At 40.9% G+C, this 19,752-nt stretch overlaps 1 long non-coding RNA gene across 2 annotated transcripts; it reads right to left on the reverse strand.

Moving 5' to 3' along the window:
* Window positions 1–653: 653 nt before the first annotated feature.
* Window positions 654–5,150, reverse strand: LOC127055441 (uncharacterized). Of its 2 annotated transcripts, none has more exons than XR_007775487.1 (2): window positions 4,753–5,150; window positions 654–3,322 (listed from the first exon to the last, which is right to left on the reverse strand). It is a non-coding gene; the product is annotated as an uncharacterized LOC127055441 (long non-coding RNA). The 2 variants fall into 2 exon arrangements; XR_007775486.1 differs by having other exon boundaries at window positions 4,741–5,150.
* Window positions 5,151–19,752: the final 14,602 nt, after the last annotated feature.

The following is a 19,752-nucleotide window of genomic DNA, read 5'->3' on the forward strand; positions in this document are numbered from 1 at the left end:
CTCTTAACAAGAGCATGCAATTCAGGTGTACAGACCCAAGACTGGTAGCTTGTCTCTGTATAAACTCCTTTGTTTTATCATTTTGTCTTTGTATTTGAGTTTCATTGTGCACTCTCCCAGCACTGGGATTGTTCCTCCACTATTGTCTTTCACAGATACTTTTGACTTGTCCATATTTATGTGCTCCTTACATCTCTCTATTTCAGTTTCTGTTATTATATTTACCTGTGCCCAGTGTTCACCTTGCATGTCATAAGTGCCATTTGTGCACATTTAATTAGCCAGTCTTTTGAATTTTCAGTTTGCTCCATTACTGCACTTAAGAACAGCTCTTCCTCTTCACTTGAAGAATCCATTTTTGCACTTAAAACATGCACTTACCTAATTTATCTGCACATTTTAGCATAATGGTTGGTATTATTACAATTTCTATATCTCTGCGTAGTGCTGGGAATTTCCTATACTCCATGTTGGTTGCCACTTCACTGGCATTGTTTCCTGCTTTCCATTTGTCTGACCCTGGCAAATTTAATTTATGAACTTTTCCCTTACTGGTTTAGCTATTGTTGCCGGCAGATAACTGCCTGAGGCCAAGCAACAGCTGGGGGGGGGGGTCCGTCGCCTGGTGTGCCGTGCCAATAAACACACCAGGGTGGAGAAGCAAACCAAGTTTATTTGAGATCTCAAAGCGGTGCAGGGAGATTGACTCAGATCAAGCACACCTAAAACAAGCCGTCTGTTCCTTTATATCCATGAGAACTTTTCTCACTGACTAGCAATCCCCCGTTTCCCCTCCCTCTTCTGTCCAGCTGCAGCATTCTCTTCTCACACATTTCTTTGTTTTCCCCCTCCCTCTCCCCCTTTCTACTGCAGAGACATGTATGCTGTATCTAAAAGTGGCCTTGAAACTTGCTTTAGCCTAGCTTCAATGTATTACAGCAGAGAACTGGCTGTTACAACCAAAAGCTAACTGCTAACATTACATTTTTGCAACTATTAGTACATTAGGTTACACTAGGTTACACAAAGTGTTGAACATGGAGGAACATTGGTTCATTGAGGCCTACAACAGGAGGGCTTCATTGACACTTGTGGTCTACCCCCTTTCCAAGTTACTTAGGATTATGCCAGAGTGACACCAACAGCTCCTTCCTTTGAGAATACTCAACAAACTTTTGGCTGAGTGTTCTCACATTTAAAGGATAATATGTGTTTAAGCTCTAGGGAGCTGGAGTGCTTTACAGCAAGCAAGCAAGAGAAGAGTAACGATACACAACACCACACCAGTGAGCAGGAGGTGAACAATACCTTCCTCTAGTTCTCCCAGGTTGAGTAACCAGCCCCAGAGGGAATCAGAAAGAGTAGGTTTCCTTTCCTGGGCCTTCCACTGTTCAAAAGCCTGTTTAGCTGACAGGATGTGCTTGTTAATATCCTGTGCGCTTTCTGGGACATAAGTACAGCATTCATCCCCTATAAGGGCGCACACCCAGCCCTGGGAAGCCACACTTCCACCCAGGAAGTGTCCACATATGTCTCCATGATCACAGATCAGATGGTATTCCTGATGCATCTGTAAGGGCAGTGGGCCAAGTCTGGTACTCAAGATCACTCCGAATGGCCATCAGCTGGTCATTTAGGAAATCCCAAATTCCTAAACATACTAGATCCCACTGCAATGCCTTCCCAGCCTCAGTTATATTTAATACCATCTTTTCTTGGTGTAGTACTATAATACACCTGTTATTTAACTATTCTCAGGTACTGTCAAAAGGCATTCCCATTAATAGCATACATTATTAGTCACTGGAATGGTTTCAATACGGGTAAAATTTCTAGTAGCAGAACAAACTCTTTAGGTACTTGTTATTTAAAATCGAATTAGAGAGAGCAATACATGCTGAAGGATTTATCCAAAACACAGGGCGCAGCCTGTAGAATAAACCCCAAAATCCATTCAATACCACATTCCCAAACATGGGTCCCACAAATGTCCTCCCACCAGTGTATAATTCTTTGTTTCTTCACCAAGGTCAGTTCTTAATGTCCTTTCTAGTCAGGAATTCCTGGACTTTGGCCGTTTCAGTGGAGCGAGTGTTCCTTCTTCTTTCCCAAAACAGTCGTGGTGCAGCATCCTTGTATTTTTTCCCTACTGTCCAGAAGGCACAGTGGAGCTAGAAGGTGAAATAGGCTAATCATCAGTAGGAGAATTCTCCCGATGTGGAGGGGTCTTTTTGCAGTGAGAATCTTGGGTCCATGCAGTCAGTCTTTGATATTTTACAGCGATGTTGGTAGTCACCGGGACTTAAGGGCCTTTCCAGGGTGGAGCCAGAGCAGACTTTCATCGGTGGACCTTTACATCAATCCCGTCTCCTGGTTCCAAAGAGCGGCAGGGCTGCTAGGGTCTTTGGGTAGCGCTTCTTTACCTGTGAGAAAAGAAGCTTAACACATTTCATTAGTGCCTGGCAGTGTTTTTCAGATCTCATAGCTGCGTGGGCAAATTCAAGCCCTCCTTTTCCTAGTTGTTAGCCAAGTCTGAACTGTGAGCAGTGTCCTTGAGTGGAGTCAGTGTCTTATCTATAGCCTGAGCTTGCTAGCTAATTCTTTTTTTCCAGTTAACTCATTCTGTTCTTTGTCCTTCTTCCTTTCTTGGCTTCTTTTAACCTGCAAAGGAAACTTCCACTTTTTACTTATACACCTTTTTCCCAACAATGAAGACATAAACATTGTCATTATACAGTACATTAGTCTTATTATTTAATATATGCTACACACACCCTTTTACTAAAATAACCTTATTACAGAACTTTGGAGCAACAAGCCAGGACAAGCACACCCACTTTGAGGAGTTTATTCAATTCAACCTCTAGTCCAACAGCTTCCCACCATCCCCAGCCCTCTGGCTAGAAATCTGAAGTAGCCAGAAGGATCCCATATACAATATGGGAAGTGGGTTAACTTTTATGTCCTTGCTTTTAAAGACTGTTGGTATGCAAATGTTAACAACAATTTTTGCAATTAACAGTTTGGCCAATGAAATTTCTTTTTCTTGAGGAAATGCATTAGACTTTAGTATATCACATTCTCCTGATTTATCCAAACACTTTGTATTCCAAGTTGAACAAAACAAATATCTGCATTTTAATTTAACCTTTTTGTTTGAGTTTAAACTAGACTATTTTATAAAAATATTAAACACAAAAATTCCGGCCACAAGACAAACACCACAAGACAGAACATAGAACACAAAACATAATTCCTATTGTGCCAGTAAATCCATGGTACGTTGAATGCTGTTCAGCTGGCATCAGTTTTCTCTGATTATCTGAAGACAAAAAAACAGAAGTCTACCCTTTCTGGGCAGACAATCATCGCCTAAAATATACAAATACCCGTGTTGACTTCAGGCAAAACAGAGGAATTACCCCATAGTTTTTTGTATTTGTTTCATAGGCAGCCCAGGTTTTCAATTACATAACACTGTATACATTCTTCAGCTAATTTAACTAAATTGTTCATAGCCAAACCAAATGATTGCAATCCAATAATTTCTTTGCCTGAATTTATTTACAAACATTTTACAGACACCAAGAACTTTTTCTTTAGCATTTTTACAAAGTTCAATTGCTGTTCCCTCCAGCAACTACAGAGTTAACTTCTCACTCTCCCTTAAATCACTTGCTTGTCTCCCAACAGCCACTTTTATCAACTTAAATCACCATTCCAAGTAAGTCCTGGGTATTTTAAATCCCCATGCTTATACTTACTGACTTCTTTCTTCCACTACACCCTTAAAGTTTTCCAACCTGTTTTCCAATCTCTCTGTCTGTTGCCTGCCCGCCTGGGCCCGATCCTGCTTTTCTTGCTGAACCGTCCCTTCCATGGGCACCAACTTGTTCCACTACCAGTTTAGCTAGGAGGGTGGGCTTCTCAACTAGCCCCCACCCCTCCTGGTCTTTTCCCTTAAACATTCTTACTCACAAGACTACCCGAGTCCTCCTTCATGAGGCTTGCCATCTGGATAAAAACGTATGGCCCATTGGGCAAAGGCCATTTACTTAACATATAATCCAAACCCCTTTAGAGAGTTTACCCAGAGATCCATGCATATCTGTCTGCTGACACTTAAACAGAAGAGAGAATTACACAGAGAGCAGAGGAAATTACAGTTTAAGCCAGGTTTTCCCAATTCTATACACTGACCGCTACAGGGGACGGGACAGAAGGATCTCAATTCGACCTCAGAGCTTCCTCGCACGCATGGCTTCCACTCCAAGGAATTACGAACGAGAGGTTCAGTTCCGCCCACACTCCTAATGCCCAAATGAACAGAGCAGAAAAACAACAGTAACCGGTTAAACAGAACAGAACCAGAATCAGATAGCATTTCCTTATCCTATTAGGGCTCACTTTTACTCATGCAATTCTCAACATATAACACCAACAGTACCAAGCAAAGCTAACATAAAATAACAAGGGTAAAACAAATAGATGGTGTAAATTCTGCAGGGCTCCCCCCTTCTTAATTGCTCACCAAACTGTGACAAATTTCTGTTACCAATCTATCCTTCGTGTCAGGTGATCAGGCTGTCACTACAGGATCGTTGGGGGAAGATAAAGAAAACACACCATATAACTGTATTTTAAAGCTTCATTAATAAAATAATAAAACAACAACAGAGAGTGTTGGGAACGCTCCCTCATCACTCAGGAAAACATTAATGCCCCAAGCCCCTTTCATACCCACACACGTACGTCCAGACTGGCCACTTCTGTGTATAATGTTCAGAGAAGGGGGGAGAGGTGGACTGGAGATTATCCTGTATACAGCTTGTCCAGAATTTCTAACATACTTCCGCTCTTTGGAGGGCTGTTCTCTTGCACCCTGGAATCTTCTGCAGCGTCTCTTTCAGAGATTCCAGTCCAGGTCAGCTGCCTGCGGCTTCTTCGGTGTCACCAAGCCACACTGGCTCCGGGGTCACAAAGGCACACTGTTGGATCTTACTGGACAGTTAAGCTTTGCAAATGTAATCATAGTTCGGTAACTTGTATTGCCTTTGGTTCGCCTCTGTCTATATTTTTTCACAGCCAGCTGGGGCAGAAAGCAGCCCCTCCCTGCACCAAGCACAGTCCGCGCTGATTCCTGACCCTGAACGCAGAGCAACCCCCGCACCCTTCCATCCCTGGGCCAAGATGATTTTTAAATTAACCCATTCCTTTCCTCAACAGACAAATTTGCTCACCCTGTGTCAGGGCTTTTTGGTGATTAAACGCTCCTCTTAGATGTATGATCTTATCTAGATTGAAGTACCTTCTAGTGGGCATTATTTAGATGGATTTTCATGCATGTAAATATTCCATTTCTCTAAATACCTGCGAGTTGATGAACCATAATGTACGTACATGTAATATGCTGGGATACCCTAGGGGGTGAGGTGGAATGTTTAGACTGCCCCCCCCCCCCCATTTTCCACTTACACACACAGGGAGGGTGCCGTGTCCGCGCTAGCGGCTCATAAACTAAGGATTTTTCCCTACAGGGTACTCACACAGGAGAGGCTAACGAGGATGGCCACGACCCTCCTACACCTCCCTTCAGCAAAGAGCGTCGGCTATTCTCTGGGAGACGGCGCCGCTTACTCTGATTGCATCCAGTGAGATGATCAGACTGTCAGTAGCCCACACGGAAAGGAAACGGGAAGGGAAGATGGGTACACACACTCCTAGACCCAGGCAGCTTCCTCACCGGACGATGCCAGGCCAAGTCAGCCCACCATGGGTCGGACCTCCTAAAGATCCACTAGTTACCGGGCTTGCGTTAGAGTAGTCCTGGTCACGAGCTTTTGCTTCACAGGGTACTCTGGGCGTCTTCCGGTAACAGTCACTCACACTGGCCCCCAGTACCATTCTGCATCTGATCTTGCTTTTTAGCTACAACAGGGAGAGAGTGCACTAGGACATAGGTCTCCCCTTTCTAGACAGGTCCCTCCTTTGTCCCTGCGCTATCCCTAACCTGCTTTTGAATCCTTACACTCTGCCAGACAGGGGAAGAACAGGAGCTACGGTGGGGGATTTTTACAAGAGCTCTCCATACAAACAGCTTCAGAAGCTACCCGTTCACTGACAAACAGGAGTAATTAGAGGATCGTGTTATAATTAAGTGATCCTTCCGGTGGCTACCTTTTCTGGTCCTCTAGTTGATACTGAGGCCAGTCTACTGTACAGAACTTTTTCAGTTTATTCTTAGTCATTGGATCCAAGCCAAACACCTTCCAATTCACTAGAATGCATTCTAAGGGTGTACACCTTACCTGGCACCCCATACCATTCCCTTGACCCATTATATGACGCTCTATCGTCTAATGGGAATTACAACGACTGGGCGTCCCCAGCCTCGGGCCTAAGTCCACACTACTGGACTGTTCCTACCTTATCCAAGGGACCGGTTCCTCACCGTCGCCCACAACTGCTTCTCCACTACTGAAGCATGTTGCACCATTGTGCCCTCTGGGGTCGCTCACACCACGTCTCCGCCGAGGCCCCTGGTGAAGTCACCGGTGCGCGCTGGGCGTCGGTCGTTGCCGCAATCCGTCGACCACCAGAAGGGATCCAGGCAAGGCTAATTTTAGCCTCAATGCCCACCGTTGGGCGCCAAGAACTGTTGCCGGCAGATAACTGCCTGAGGCCAAGCAACAGTGGGGGGGTCCGTCGCCTGGTGTGCCGTGCCAATAAACACACCAGGGTGGAGAAGCAAACCAAGTTTATTTGAGATCTCAAAGCGGTGCAGGGAGATTGACTCAGATCAAGCACACCTAAAACAAGCCGTCTGTTCCTTTATATCCATGAGAACTTTTCTCACTGACTAGCAATCCCCCGTTTCCCCTCCCTCTTCTGTCCAGCTGCAGCATTCTCTTCTCACACATTTCTTTGTTTTCCCCCTCTCTCTCCCTCTTTCTACTGCAGAGACATGTATGCTGTATCTAACAGTGGCCTTGAAACTTGCTTTAGCCTAGCTTCAATGTATTACAGCAGAGAACTGGCTGTTACAACCAAAAGTTAACTGCTAACACTACATTTTTGCAACTATTAGTACATTAGGTTACACTAGGTTACACAAAGTGTTGAACATGGAGGAACATAGGTTCATTGAGGCCTACAACAGGAGGGCTTCATTGACACTTGTGGTCTACCCCCTTTCCGAGTTACTTAGGATTATGCCAGAGTGACACCAACACTATTGAACTCACAGCCATATTCTCTGTGTATGTCTCCATTCTTTTTATTTGTGTTTCTGTTTGTTCTTGTTCTTGGCATATACATTTTGCTCTTTCTAGTGTCAAATCCATCTCCCTTAACAACTGTTTGCATGCTTTTTTTACTGTTGTGTCCCAGGACAATCAGGTCTTTAATGAGAATCTTTTAATATTCCATAATCACAAGACTGACTTTTTAGTTTTATGTCTGTGACAGACTCCTCTATTGTTTCTCCTTCATTCTTTATTCTTATCCTGAACATATATTTAAAAGTAACATTTTTTAGAGTCACAATGATCTTCCACAGTTTCATTATTTCTGTAAAGCTTTTCTCTCTTTTCTCACCATCATCTGCATGGAATTCATTGTGTATATCTAGCTAGGGCTTCCATGCCTGCCACTGTTGAGAGTAGATCAATCTTTTCTCATCCTCCAGTTTATTTGCCCCAATGGCTTTCAATATACCGTTCAATTTGTTGCTTGAGTCTTTTCCAGGCACATCCAGCATTTCCCCTGATTCCCAGGCCTGGTTGGAGAGTTACTTACAGTTTCACAGGAGCTGTAGCAGCTATTTCAATGTACCTTTCTTACTGGTCTTCCAGCCCACTGTGCCTTCCACAAGCAAACCAGTGTCAGGGTAAACCTTTTATTATGTGCAGAGCTGTGTACAGAAATGAGGTAATAAAACTTTCTACTATTCACTGTAGCTGCAGCCTGCAACTGCCCTGTCCTGGGCTTCTTTGCTTCTGCCCCCAGCAGGAAGTATTGCAGGAAACAAAAGATTTCATTAGATTGTACATGCAGGGTTGCATCCTACACTTCCTGGAGGACTTACTCTATAGCGCATTTTCTCCTTAAAGCTTGCCTGACTTTTTATTATACATTTTGTCTTGCTCTTTTTTCCCTTCACAATGCCTTGAAAGGAAATGCCTTGGACACTGAAGAGGTCGGTCCCAGAAGTGACGTCACTTCTAACCCAGGCCTCGCACCCCCTAGGGACAGGCCTGCATTCTACCAATGCTGGGTCAGATGGTTAATGGGAGTTAGACTGAAGAAACCACTCTTCCTGTTTATCATAGCTGTTTTGCATTTATATGAGCCTTTTTGTAATTTTCAGTGTGGTTAAAGAAAAAGCTCCAGTTGCAAGATACCTGACTTTTAATGCTTTCAAACAGTTTTTGGACCAATGCTGACTCTCCTTCATCTCGGACCTATCCTGCTGCTAATTTCAGTCCTTTAGTAAAGTGGAGTAGTATTACCATGTTGTCAGGGCTCGGGTGTTTTTTTCAGGGGTGGAGGCATCTTTTAAGCAAGAGAAATATTTGCTGTAAACAGTGTAATCTTGTGAATCATATCGGTCTGAATGGTTGCTTTGGACTGTCTGTAAAAGTACCAGCATGATTTGGTGAATATTATATGCAATTGCAAAGAGGATAATGAATATTCATATAATGTTGCCTAATTGATCTTTGCCAAATGAAATGCAATACCAAATTACTCTGTGCAATTACAGATGTATTCATTCTAGAGAAAAAAACAGAAAGTTGCTAAAAAGAAAACATTTTCAGAGGCTCTAATGATAAGAACATAAGAAGGGCCAGCCTAGTATCCTGTCTGCCAACAGTGGCCAATGCCAGGTGCCCCAAAGGGAGTGGATCTAACAAGTAATGATCAAATGATCTCTCTCCTGCCATCCATCTCCACTCTCTGACAAACAGAGGCTAGGGACACCATTCCTTAACCAACCTGGCTAATAGCAATTAATGACTTAACCTCCATGAATTTATCTAGTTCTCTTTTAAACCCTATTATAGTCCTAGCTTTCACAACCTCCTCAGGCAAGGAGTTCCACAGGTTGACTGTGCGCTGCGTGAAAAAGAACTTCCTTGTATTTGTTTTAAACCTGCAGCACATTAATTTCATTTGGTGGCTCCTAGTTCTTATACTATGGGAATGAGCAAATAACTTTTCCTTATTCACTTTCTCCACACCGCTCATGATTTTATATACCTCTATCATATCCCCTCTTAGTCTCCCCTCTTCCAAGTTGAGAAGTCCCAGCCTCTTTAATCTCTCCTCATATGGGACCCATTCCAAACCCCAATGGTTTTAGCTGCCCTTCTCTGAACGTTTTATAATGCCAGTATATCTTTTTTGAGATGAGGATACCACATCTGTACACAGTATTCAAGATGTGAGCGTATCATGGATTTATATAAGGCAATAAGATATTCTCCATCTTATTCTCTATCTCTTTTTTATTGATTCCCAACATCCTGTTTGCTTTTTTGACTGCCACTGCACACTGTATGGATGTCTTCAGAGAACTATCCATTATGACTCCAAGATCTCTTTCCTGATTAGTTGTAGCCAAATTATCCCCCATCACATTGTATGTATAGTTGGGATTATTTTTGTCAATGCGCATTACTTTACATTTATCCACATTACATTTCATTTGCCATTTTGTTGCCCAGTCACTTAGTTTTGTGAGATCTTTTTGAAGTTCTTTACAGTCTGCCTTGGTCTTAACTATCTTGAGCAGTTTAGTATCATCTGCTAACTTTGCCACCTGACGGTTTACCCCTTTTCCAGATCATTTATGAATAAGTTGAATAGGATTGGTCCTAGGACTGACCCTTGGGGAACACCACTAGTTACCCCTCTCCATTCTGAACATTTACCATTTATTCCTACCCTTTGTTCCCTGTCTTTTTTACCAGTTCTCAGTCCATGAAAGGATCTTCCCTCTTATCCCATGACAACTTAATTTACATAAGAGCTTTTGGTGAGAGACCCTGTCAGAGGCTTTCTGGAAATCTAAGTACACTATGTCCACTGGATCCCCCTTGTCCACATGATTTTTGACCCCTTCAAAGAACTCTAATAGATTAATAAGACATGATATCGCTTTACAGAAACCATGTTGACTTTTGCCCAACAATTTATGTTCTTCTATGTGTCTGCCAATTGTATTCTTTACTATTTTTTCAGCTAATTTGTCCAGTACCGACGTTAGACTTACCAGTCTATAATTGCCAGGATCACATCTAGAGCCCTTTTAAAATATTGCCATTACATTAGCTATCTTCCAGTCATTGGGTACAGAAGCTAATTTAAAGGACAGGTTACAAACCATAGTTAATCGTTCCGCAATTTCACATTTGAGTTCTTTCATTACTCTTGGGTGAATGCCATCTGGTCCTGGTGACTTTTACTGTTGTAATTCCAAAACCTTCTCTAATGACACTTCAGTCTGTGACAGTTCCTCAGATTTGTCACTTACAAAGGATGGCTCAGGTTTGGGAATCTCCCTAACATCCTCAGCTGTGAAGACTGAAGGAAAGAATTCATTTAGTTTCTTCTCAATGACTTTATCATCTTTAAGTGCTTCTTTTTTATCTTGATCATCCAGGAGCCACACTGGTTGTTTAGCAGGCTTCCTGCTTCTGATGTACTTAAAAACATTTTGTTATTACCTTTTGAGTTTTTGGCTAGCTGTTTTTCAAACTCCTTTTTGTAACTCCTTATTACTTTTTTACACTTAATTTGGCAGTATTTATGCTCCTTTCTATTTACCTCACTAGGATTTGACTTCCACTTTTTTAAAATATGCCTTTTTATCTCTCACTGATAACACATTTGTATTTGTCTTATGATTATATATTTAGGATTACACATGATAAATATTTTTCAGGGATAGCATGAGTCCACATCATCACCAATATTGAATAGACTGGGAGTGGTAACTTGCTAAAAGCTGAAAAAATTAAGATGCCTTTGAGCCATTTGCAGGAAAAGGTGAATTCTCTTGGGGGTAAAGAGGAATAGTAGGGACAGAAGTATTTAATCAACTTTCATCATTAGCAGAATTGCAGATTACATACACCCTATTTGAAAATATAACAATGATTTAGGCTGGTGAGCAGTTTCATCAGCAAGGAAAACTCCCTCATCTTACATTTGGGGACAGGCAGAAGTTTGTGTGGGGAAAAATAGGGTTAACATTTTTTAAAACATACTTACAGTGGAAGCTGGAGGGTCCAGCGGGGGGAAGCTGGATCCAGGTGCCTGGCTTGTTGTTACACAGAATTTTAACATAAATATTTGAAAGAGAGACCCTGGGTCTTTCCGGGATCAAAAAAGAAACTGATCCCCATTCAAAACCTATGGTGCAAAGAAAAGTTGCTACAGTATTCCACTGTGGGAGTTGGGAGGGCTTGCTGGCTTTCTGTAGGCACATAATGCTTAGATGATGCCTTTCAAGCCCAATGAAGGGATGGGGCAGAGGTAGAAGGAAAGTTCTACCTCTGGGTTGTTTTAGATTTATCCTCCTGTTCTAAGTTCATGGTGGGGGTGGTTAGAGTTTACCAGAAAGAAGGGGGAACAATGAAATTTTTTTCCACTACCATAATAGACTAAGTGAAAGTAGAGCTTGAAGTGGATGTGTAATTGCTTATTAGAAGTTCTTACAAAAACTCTGAATCTGGTCCTTTGTGGGCCTTGTTAGTAGACCTCTGGTGGATTGAAGGAGAATTGAACTCTAAAAAACACTTGTTTTTCATGGATCATATGAAAAAATGTTGACATCTTTGCATGAAGTAAAGCACCTCTGAAATGAACATTTCATACTCATGCTAGATTGTTGTGGGGCTCCTTGATAAATCATACCAACACGTGCCCGATTCCACACATTAAAAAATAAGTACATGCACTCTTCCACTATGCTCCTTTATGGGTGTACAGTGATAGGACCAGATACTGATTCCAAATACTATGGGCCATATTTTCAGGAGTTGTGCCCTTTGTTCATGAAAATTTGTGTGTGCCACTTGTGTACAGCTGTGTCCACAATTCTTAATGCAAGCAATTCTGCATGCAAGAATGCACAAGTGTAAAGGCCTTTTGTGCTCAGTCTGCAGCCAGTTTGTGTGCACCTGAGGATTTTGTTTGTATAAATTTTGTTAGTTTAGTCTGCAAATAAGAGTATACTTAACCTACACATGCTAGACACCTATGTATAAGTACAGAGGGCACACAAACTTCTGTTTGTCCCCAAATATAAGGTGAGCGAGTTTCTCCAACAGATCTTGCTAATCTTCTCTGATATGCCTTTGGCAGTTTTACTTGTGGGAATTTCCTGTAGCGTTCAAAACTTGGCTACACCCCATGGAATAAAAGATGGCATGTTATCTTTCAATCAATAATTAAAAGTCAAGGACGATATACTCCTTTGACTCTGTAGCATACGTTAACAGAGGAGCCACTGTTGTCAGAGCTGGTATTCTGTTACCACAGACTCATTGCAAAAAATATTAGTGGTGCTTCAAATTACTTTTACATGAAGTATGTGGTTTTTTTTTTAATCTGACAATCAGATACAAAGGATTTTTGGTTTTCTGGGTAAAATATGTGACTAAAGCTGAACTGATCCTGTCTACATGGGCCTTTTTGCAGAGGTCAGAGAAAAAAAACATATGTCATTACATTGAGCTATGAGCAGGATATCAGGATGTAAGGATATTTAAGATCCTAGGTCCAATCATTGCTATCCATCCATATGTGGCTCTCTCTGTTCTGTGAGCATGAGGGGAGGGGTTCTACCGAACCATCCCTCCTGTCCTTGGATGCAGCATAGGAGAGGGAGCAAGAGGGAATTAACCTGAACCAGGTATCGGTATAATACATGCATAGCCCTAGGGTCCCTTCATCCAGTGGAATTTCCCTTCAAAATGTGCTCAGGAGACTGCAGCCATCACAGCATGTCATTGCTGCCTGGGAGTTGGAAAGGCCAATGTAAAGACAAAGGATTTCATAGGTTTAGTAGCTGAGTCTATTACTCATTCTTTGGGCTACATGGGGAAAACCCTAGTCCCCCAATAGAAACAATCTGAGAAAATTTCATACAAATTTCCTGTAATTCTGATCCCTCTCAATGGGTTTTTCTAAAACTGATAAATTAATAGTTTTCTGGTATTGACTCAATCTCTTTCTTCTTAATCGCCCTTCCTCTCTGTGTCAGTGAGCTGCTCTGATGTGCTAGAGGACTCTGGTTTACTGGGCACAGGGCTTTTATGATGAGCAGACATTCTTGATTTACTGAGATCCACACAACAGTATTGGAGAGAGGAAGAAAATAACACTCTAATCTCACCCTCTCTTCTCACCTCTTCTTCTGCTGAACTGTCAGAGGTTTACTTATCTGTACTTTCTGAGCCAAATTCTGCTCTCAATTACACCAGTGTTATCGAAAGCAGAGAGTGAGATGTCCCTCTACCCATCTCTCCAAAACTAACATCTGGTTATTTTTCAAGCAGCTTCTTTTATGAGTTATTCCTCTGACACCTGTACGCCAAGAGCAGATTGCATTACTGTTATCCACTTGATCTATGGGGAGCAAATTCTACATTATTCATTAGTGATTTGGGGTATATTTTCAGGCTAGCTGGCAAGAAAGTACTTTGCTTGGAGGTTGTTTTTTAAAGCACATTGCTGTGTGCTGATCTCTATCCTCCACTCATCATAAGCAATGCTTGTTTCAGACTGCAAGTCTTATAAGGATAGTGTATTTTTGCAGAGCAGCAATTTCATATTTACATGTGATAGGAGCCTTGTATCATTTTCAGAATACCATTCATGCAGTATTCTATTACTGCACGATTCTTTAGCATCCTGGTTCTTTTTTCTCTATTTTTTCTTTTTATATTAGGTCTTTCTGCAGTTCCTTTACTCTGTCTATTGCTCTTATCCCCAGTGGGATTCTTCAGTGGTTAGTCTCTTCTTTGACAATACTTAGAAAGCTTTTCTTGAAGTTTTTGGGAATCTTTTCATTTAATTCAGTGAGTATTGGATCAGGCCTTAAACCATAATAATATGAAGAGGGTAGAAAATAGGACTGGCCAGAAAACAAGAATTCTGTTTTGGGAGAAATTTTGAGGTTTGGAAAATTATCATTCTGCATCAGAATGAAAACAAGACCTTTGGTGCGAAAAAATATGAGACCCACCTTAGAATAGCCTAGTAGTTAGGATACTCAGCTGGGATGTAGGGACTCTCTTCCTGATTCAGAACAGGAACATGAACATCAGGCACCAACATCCCATGCGAGTTCCCTAACCATTGGACTATAGAATCACTCTGTCAGTCTCTCTTGTTGGAACTCTTCCACTTGGTATAAATAATGAAATATTAATTGGACCAGAGAGAGACAACTGTATACCCCAGTGGGCAGGGCACTTACCTGGGATGTGGCTGATTCGGAGCAGGGACTTGAACCTGGTTCTCCCACATCCCAGATGAGTTTCCTAACCCCAGGCTATTTTGGGGTGGTTCTTTGTCTTGCTCTCCCTTCTCCCCAAAAATTCTATCCTGGACCTGAGAAACCTTCCTGATGAAAATGTATCGAAACCCATACATTCCTCTGAAAAGTTTCAGATTTGACAAATCAGCATTTTCTAATTGAAAATATATTAAGTCAAAAAATTCCTAGCCAGCTGTAGTGGGCAATTGATTTGGGCCTTTTCAGTAGCTACTGCATGGCATCCCCTACATTTAATTTCTCTATCCTGCTGCACTATTTAGTGGACAGTAGCACATATCATAGGTGATGGTAGACTGGCTAGTAGGGCCAGTAGCACTAAACCATGCAAAGAGGACATACCTGAGACACCTGCATCCTTTTGTACTCACTAGTATTTGGAAGCCAGTGCTGGCAGACTGCATCCTGCCTCTTTTTAAAGGTGAAGTTGTTGCTCCAACTGGGCTGCTTCAAAGTCTTCTGAGGCATTATGTCTGCCTCTGCAGACTAATGCTATCATGTGTCAATAGCCCACCTAAGCCATCTCTGGCTCTTGGACTCACAGTTTAACTCTTAATCGATAAAGTTGGATTTCTTTCTTAATTTCTGCTAGTTATTTGCATTACTTAAAAAAAATTGAATATAGATGTTTTCAAAGGAAAAAGACCTATGCATTGTTTATGGAGAAAACTTTAAACAAAAGTTTAAAGTTTAAGCACACAGTTATTTTTCTCATAGCTGTTCAGGTGGTGACAAATTAAGTTCTACAGAATTATGCAAATCTCATTACATTTGGACCCACTGGGTTAGGTCCTCAGCTGGTATGAAGCTATATAGTTTCATTCGAGTGGAGCTATGGCAAATTACACCAGTTGAGGAAATATGCTTATATCAGCATTTGTGTATCAACCACTAAATCCCCTAAATTTGCACTGTATGAACTGTCAGTTTTATGCCACATCCCTGGAAGGGGAATCTTAATTCTAGGAAATGGACAAATGGCATGAAACAACATGGGTGTAGGAATTTTTCTTTTTTGGTGAAGAACATCTGATATTCAGCAGTATTGGCAGTATTACTTAGTGTTAACTATTATGGGGTGATTTTCTGCTACATCTAAATTGAAGATCATAGGACACAGTTTGGTTGAAGCACTCTGCAACATTTCAGTGGACTGGTTATCTTTCTGTTTTAGGAAGCCATAACCTATGACCTACTGAGAAATAAATAGAACGAGTCCCTTAAAGCCTTTGGATATTCACATTTCAGCCACTTTTACATGCCTTGAAGTGATTTCATAAACTCCTTTGTCCTTTGTCCATTTATAGAAGTCAGGAAAGAGAATTAGTTAGGAAAAAAATCCACAGAAAAGGGTTTGTGGGTTTTATTTTTGTTTTTCACATTTTAGTGCTGGTGTTACTATGTGCGTGTAAGCTGTAAATGCCCAGGGAGAATAATTAAATACATGATAGGGCTAGAGCCAAAGCAGCATTTCAACTCCAAAGCTGAACCCGGACTGTAGATAAATACAACAATGGTAGTTGGGAAGATATTAAAAAATGCTGAAAGATGGAAATACAATATAGAATAATATTGAAAAAAAGCAGTTGCTGTTTTAGAAAAATTGGTCATGGAATGGACTGCTTACTACTCTAAAATCTATTCCATTATTAGGCTTGTAGAGATATCAAGATATTTTCTGTAGTTCATACCAGATCCAAGGCAGGTTGGTTACTTTAGCTGGATGTTGCTGCTTGATTTAAGGTAACTTTCCTGATATTTTTATGTGGTATGAATATAAAGGAACCTCAACATTTTCCAGGCCACTGTTAAAAGTCCATTCGCAGCCTATAAAGACAACATTCAGACTCTGAGAAGAATACATCTTTTTCTACCTCGAAGAAGAAAAGAATTAAGGCAGAAAAAAATGTAAATATGAGGGAAAACACTGTTATCAAATGAAAGGAGAACTTGGTTAATAGGAATATATAAAAAGAGAGATGGAATTTGGGAAACAGTAGTTACAATTTTTCTTCCTATTTTATCTTTAGAGGGTCTTTTTCCCCTCTTCCCTTCAACATATTAGTCCTGAAACCAAGTGTGTACTTGAAATTCTTTCCCTCACTGCCTGAAATGATCAGTCTTTATTTCAGGAGTTGGCTTATTATTATTTGATCTTATAACCCCTTAAGGCCAGCATTAGCAGTGGGTGTCAGGAAATCCCAATTCCCAGTGCCAGGGGGTTAATTGCTTTTTACCGTTTGATCTTTTTATACCCACTTTATATGCTACCTGACCCTTTTACCATCTAAAGGAGGTACACGTGCCTTGTCAGCGGCCTACTTCTTGAATCCCCCCATACCTCTCCCCAAGGCTGCTGTATCAATTTTAAATTACATGTCTCTCAACCAGTTGACCTGATTTTCTTTCTACTTTTTACACTTTCCCATTTACCTGGCAGAAAATAGCAAGTGTACTTTAGTTTGTATTTCAAGGAAATGGTCTTATCTATTTACAATAAAGACAGATATGACATATTATGATAAAGTATATGTTGCATACGTATAGTGTTGCAAAATTGGACTCATATGTTGAGTTTGAATTATGTTGTTGTGTATAGTGCGCTAAACAATTTTATGACTTTTTAAACTATAGCAATTAAAAAGGAGTGTCCAAAAACATTAAAACCAAATCAGATCAGCCCATCCTTTAGAGTTCACTTAATTAAACATATCACCATGCAAAACAGACACATTATATTTCTCCAAATTATTTGAGTTGGCAAGGAATTTAAATGCACAAAGATTACTGTGCATGCCCCCAGAGTTCATGAATTATCATCCTGTTATTTACAGATTGTTTGTTTATTGTAAATGGTCCCATCCCCCACCAGGAAAATATTGGCATTAGGGTTGAACTGAATAATGGCAAATGTGAAACAAGTGGTTTAAATTTTAGATGGGGGAAGGTTCTGTACATTATCCATGTGTATCACTGTCTCTTCATAAGCAGAATGGAGATTGAAGATGCACTTGGCTCACATTCACTGCAAATTTTATTCAGTCATCAGGTTACAAGTATACCATGCAATTTTTAGGCAGCACATGTAACTGTTGTCATTAGATGATCTCTGAGTTCATGTTTTTCGCCTGCCTTTTGAAATGCTATCTGGTCTTGAATAATTCATATAGCCTAGTTATGATTTTCCTGTGTTAGTTTTATTGCTATTTGCTTTAAAATAACAATTGTATTTATTTTGATTTCATATTTTGTGGAGAAAAAAATCAAACTGATGTTCTGTTAGTGCTTATAATTTTGCACATTGGTTGTCTTGAAATTTTCATAATTTTTATTTGGAGGTAATTAATTAACATTACTAGTCTATTCTTTGAATTTAGCAGAAAAACCAGGAATAAAAATAATTGACAATACATACTTTTAAAGATTTTAATGGTGACCACTTTACTTTTGTGTCTGTTCAGGTTCTGTCCCTTTGCCCACGCAGATTTTTTAACTGTCAGTTTTGATGCTCTCCTAAAAACATTTACAGATCTTATAACCAAGTGTTTGCTCTGTGTATAGATTTTTGATCAATAAAATGAAGTCAGAAATTGGGATTAGAAGATATTTTTATAAGGAAGAAAAGAATACTAGAATTTGTGGATCATTCCAGTTCCCCAAAATATAGCCAGTGAGATTAAGCAAGCCTTCCAAAATGAAATCTGAAATAGGCAAAAATCACCTAGCATTGGATTATGTTATATGGCTATAAATCTTCAGCATTCATAAAAATTTTTTCCATGTGTTCTTTGTACCTCAAAACCTTCCATGCTAACTCTGAAATCCCAAAGCAGGTGCATTTTGCCTATATTTGGTTTCGTTTGCTTTTTTTGCCCAGCCACAGCTTCCCTTCCCTACAGGAATTGGCTCCCTTTCTTTACCTGATCCATTTTCTGAGAGGAGGCCTTTGTCTTTATTCTTGCCATCTGCATTTGAGTGCCAGCAGGGAAGAGCCTCTACCCAGTCCCAGAATTGATTGATGTCTTCTGTTTGTGGCTGGCCTTCCTGTTCCAACATTTGTTCAGCAGTCAGGACTTACAGATGCTTGTTCTTTCTGCTGTCATTGCTTTACTAAACCCCTTTAACTCTGAGTATGTTGACACTGCTTATGGGTGCTGTAATTCCAGCTTGGGCAGACAGAGTCATGCTAACTCAGTTGGAGCAAGAGTGCTAAGAATAGCAATATGGACATTGTGGCACTGGCAGCCACCTGGGAGAGCAGCCTGAGTCCAAGCCCGCTTAACCTGCTGGGTCCAAGATCGGGCGGTTAGCTCAAGCTGCCACATGTGTGACCACATCCATAATTCTATGTTTAGCTGAACTAGTGCAAGTCTATCTACCCATACTGGGAATCTCACCTGCCAGCCGCAGTGTAGACACACCCTTTGGGGCTGAAAGATGCCCCAAAGAGTATATGATTTTGTGTAGAATCAGTGATGCCCTTAAGCTTAGTGCAGTAGGCAGCATGTATCTCTCAGTTTCGAAGATGAAAGACTCATTGCAGTAGAGTACTTTCCACTCCTCCTGCCACACAACATGCCATTTAAGCAGAAAGAGGATATTGATGTTATGGGGATGGTCCTCTCTTGCTGACCACTGTGTCTCTCCCACCTGTTAACATGTGGGATGAGTGAAGGAGGAGCTGGCTGAACTGCTTTACTATGATGAAAATGAGGAGAGGTAAGAGGTAAAGGCCATTGAGACTCTGCCCAGCTTCCCACCTGTAGCTGCCAAGAAAAGATGGCATCAGATAAAGGTGGAAAGCTTGTGTATTCTGTAGGCAGAGGAGCCAGTGGAGTTGGGAAATCAAGTTAAGTTTCTAAGCTTCAGCAAAACTCCCTTTGTTCTAACAGTTTTTTGGATGTAAATAAATTCACAATCAAGCAAAACTCAGGGGCCCATACAGTCAGGCATGACAAAACCCATGCAAAACCAAACCAATGTGTTTTGCATAGCCCTAAAAAGGAAGGGGGGGATAAACAAATATAAATAAATATTACTTTATTTCTGAGAGCCAACAGACTGTGACACCCTTCATGACTCCTCTCCTCCTACTCACAGATCTAACACCCATCCAATCCCTTCAAGAGTAAAACATAATTCCATTAAAAAAAAATAAAAAGGCCTTTGTATCAACATAATGA

Source organism: Gopherus flavomarginatus, chromosome 7 (genome assembly GCF_025201925.1).
Source record: "Gopherus flavomarginatus isolate rGopFla2 chromosome 7, rGopFla2.mat.asm, whole genome shotgun sequence".
Taxonomy (NCBI): domain Eukaryota; kingdom Metazoa; phylum Chordata; order Testudines; family Testudinidae; genus Gopherus; species Gopherus flavomarginatus.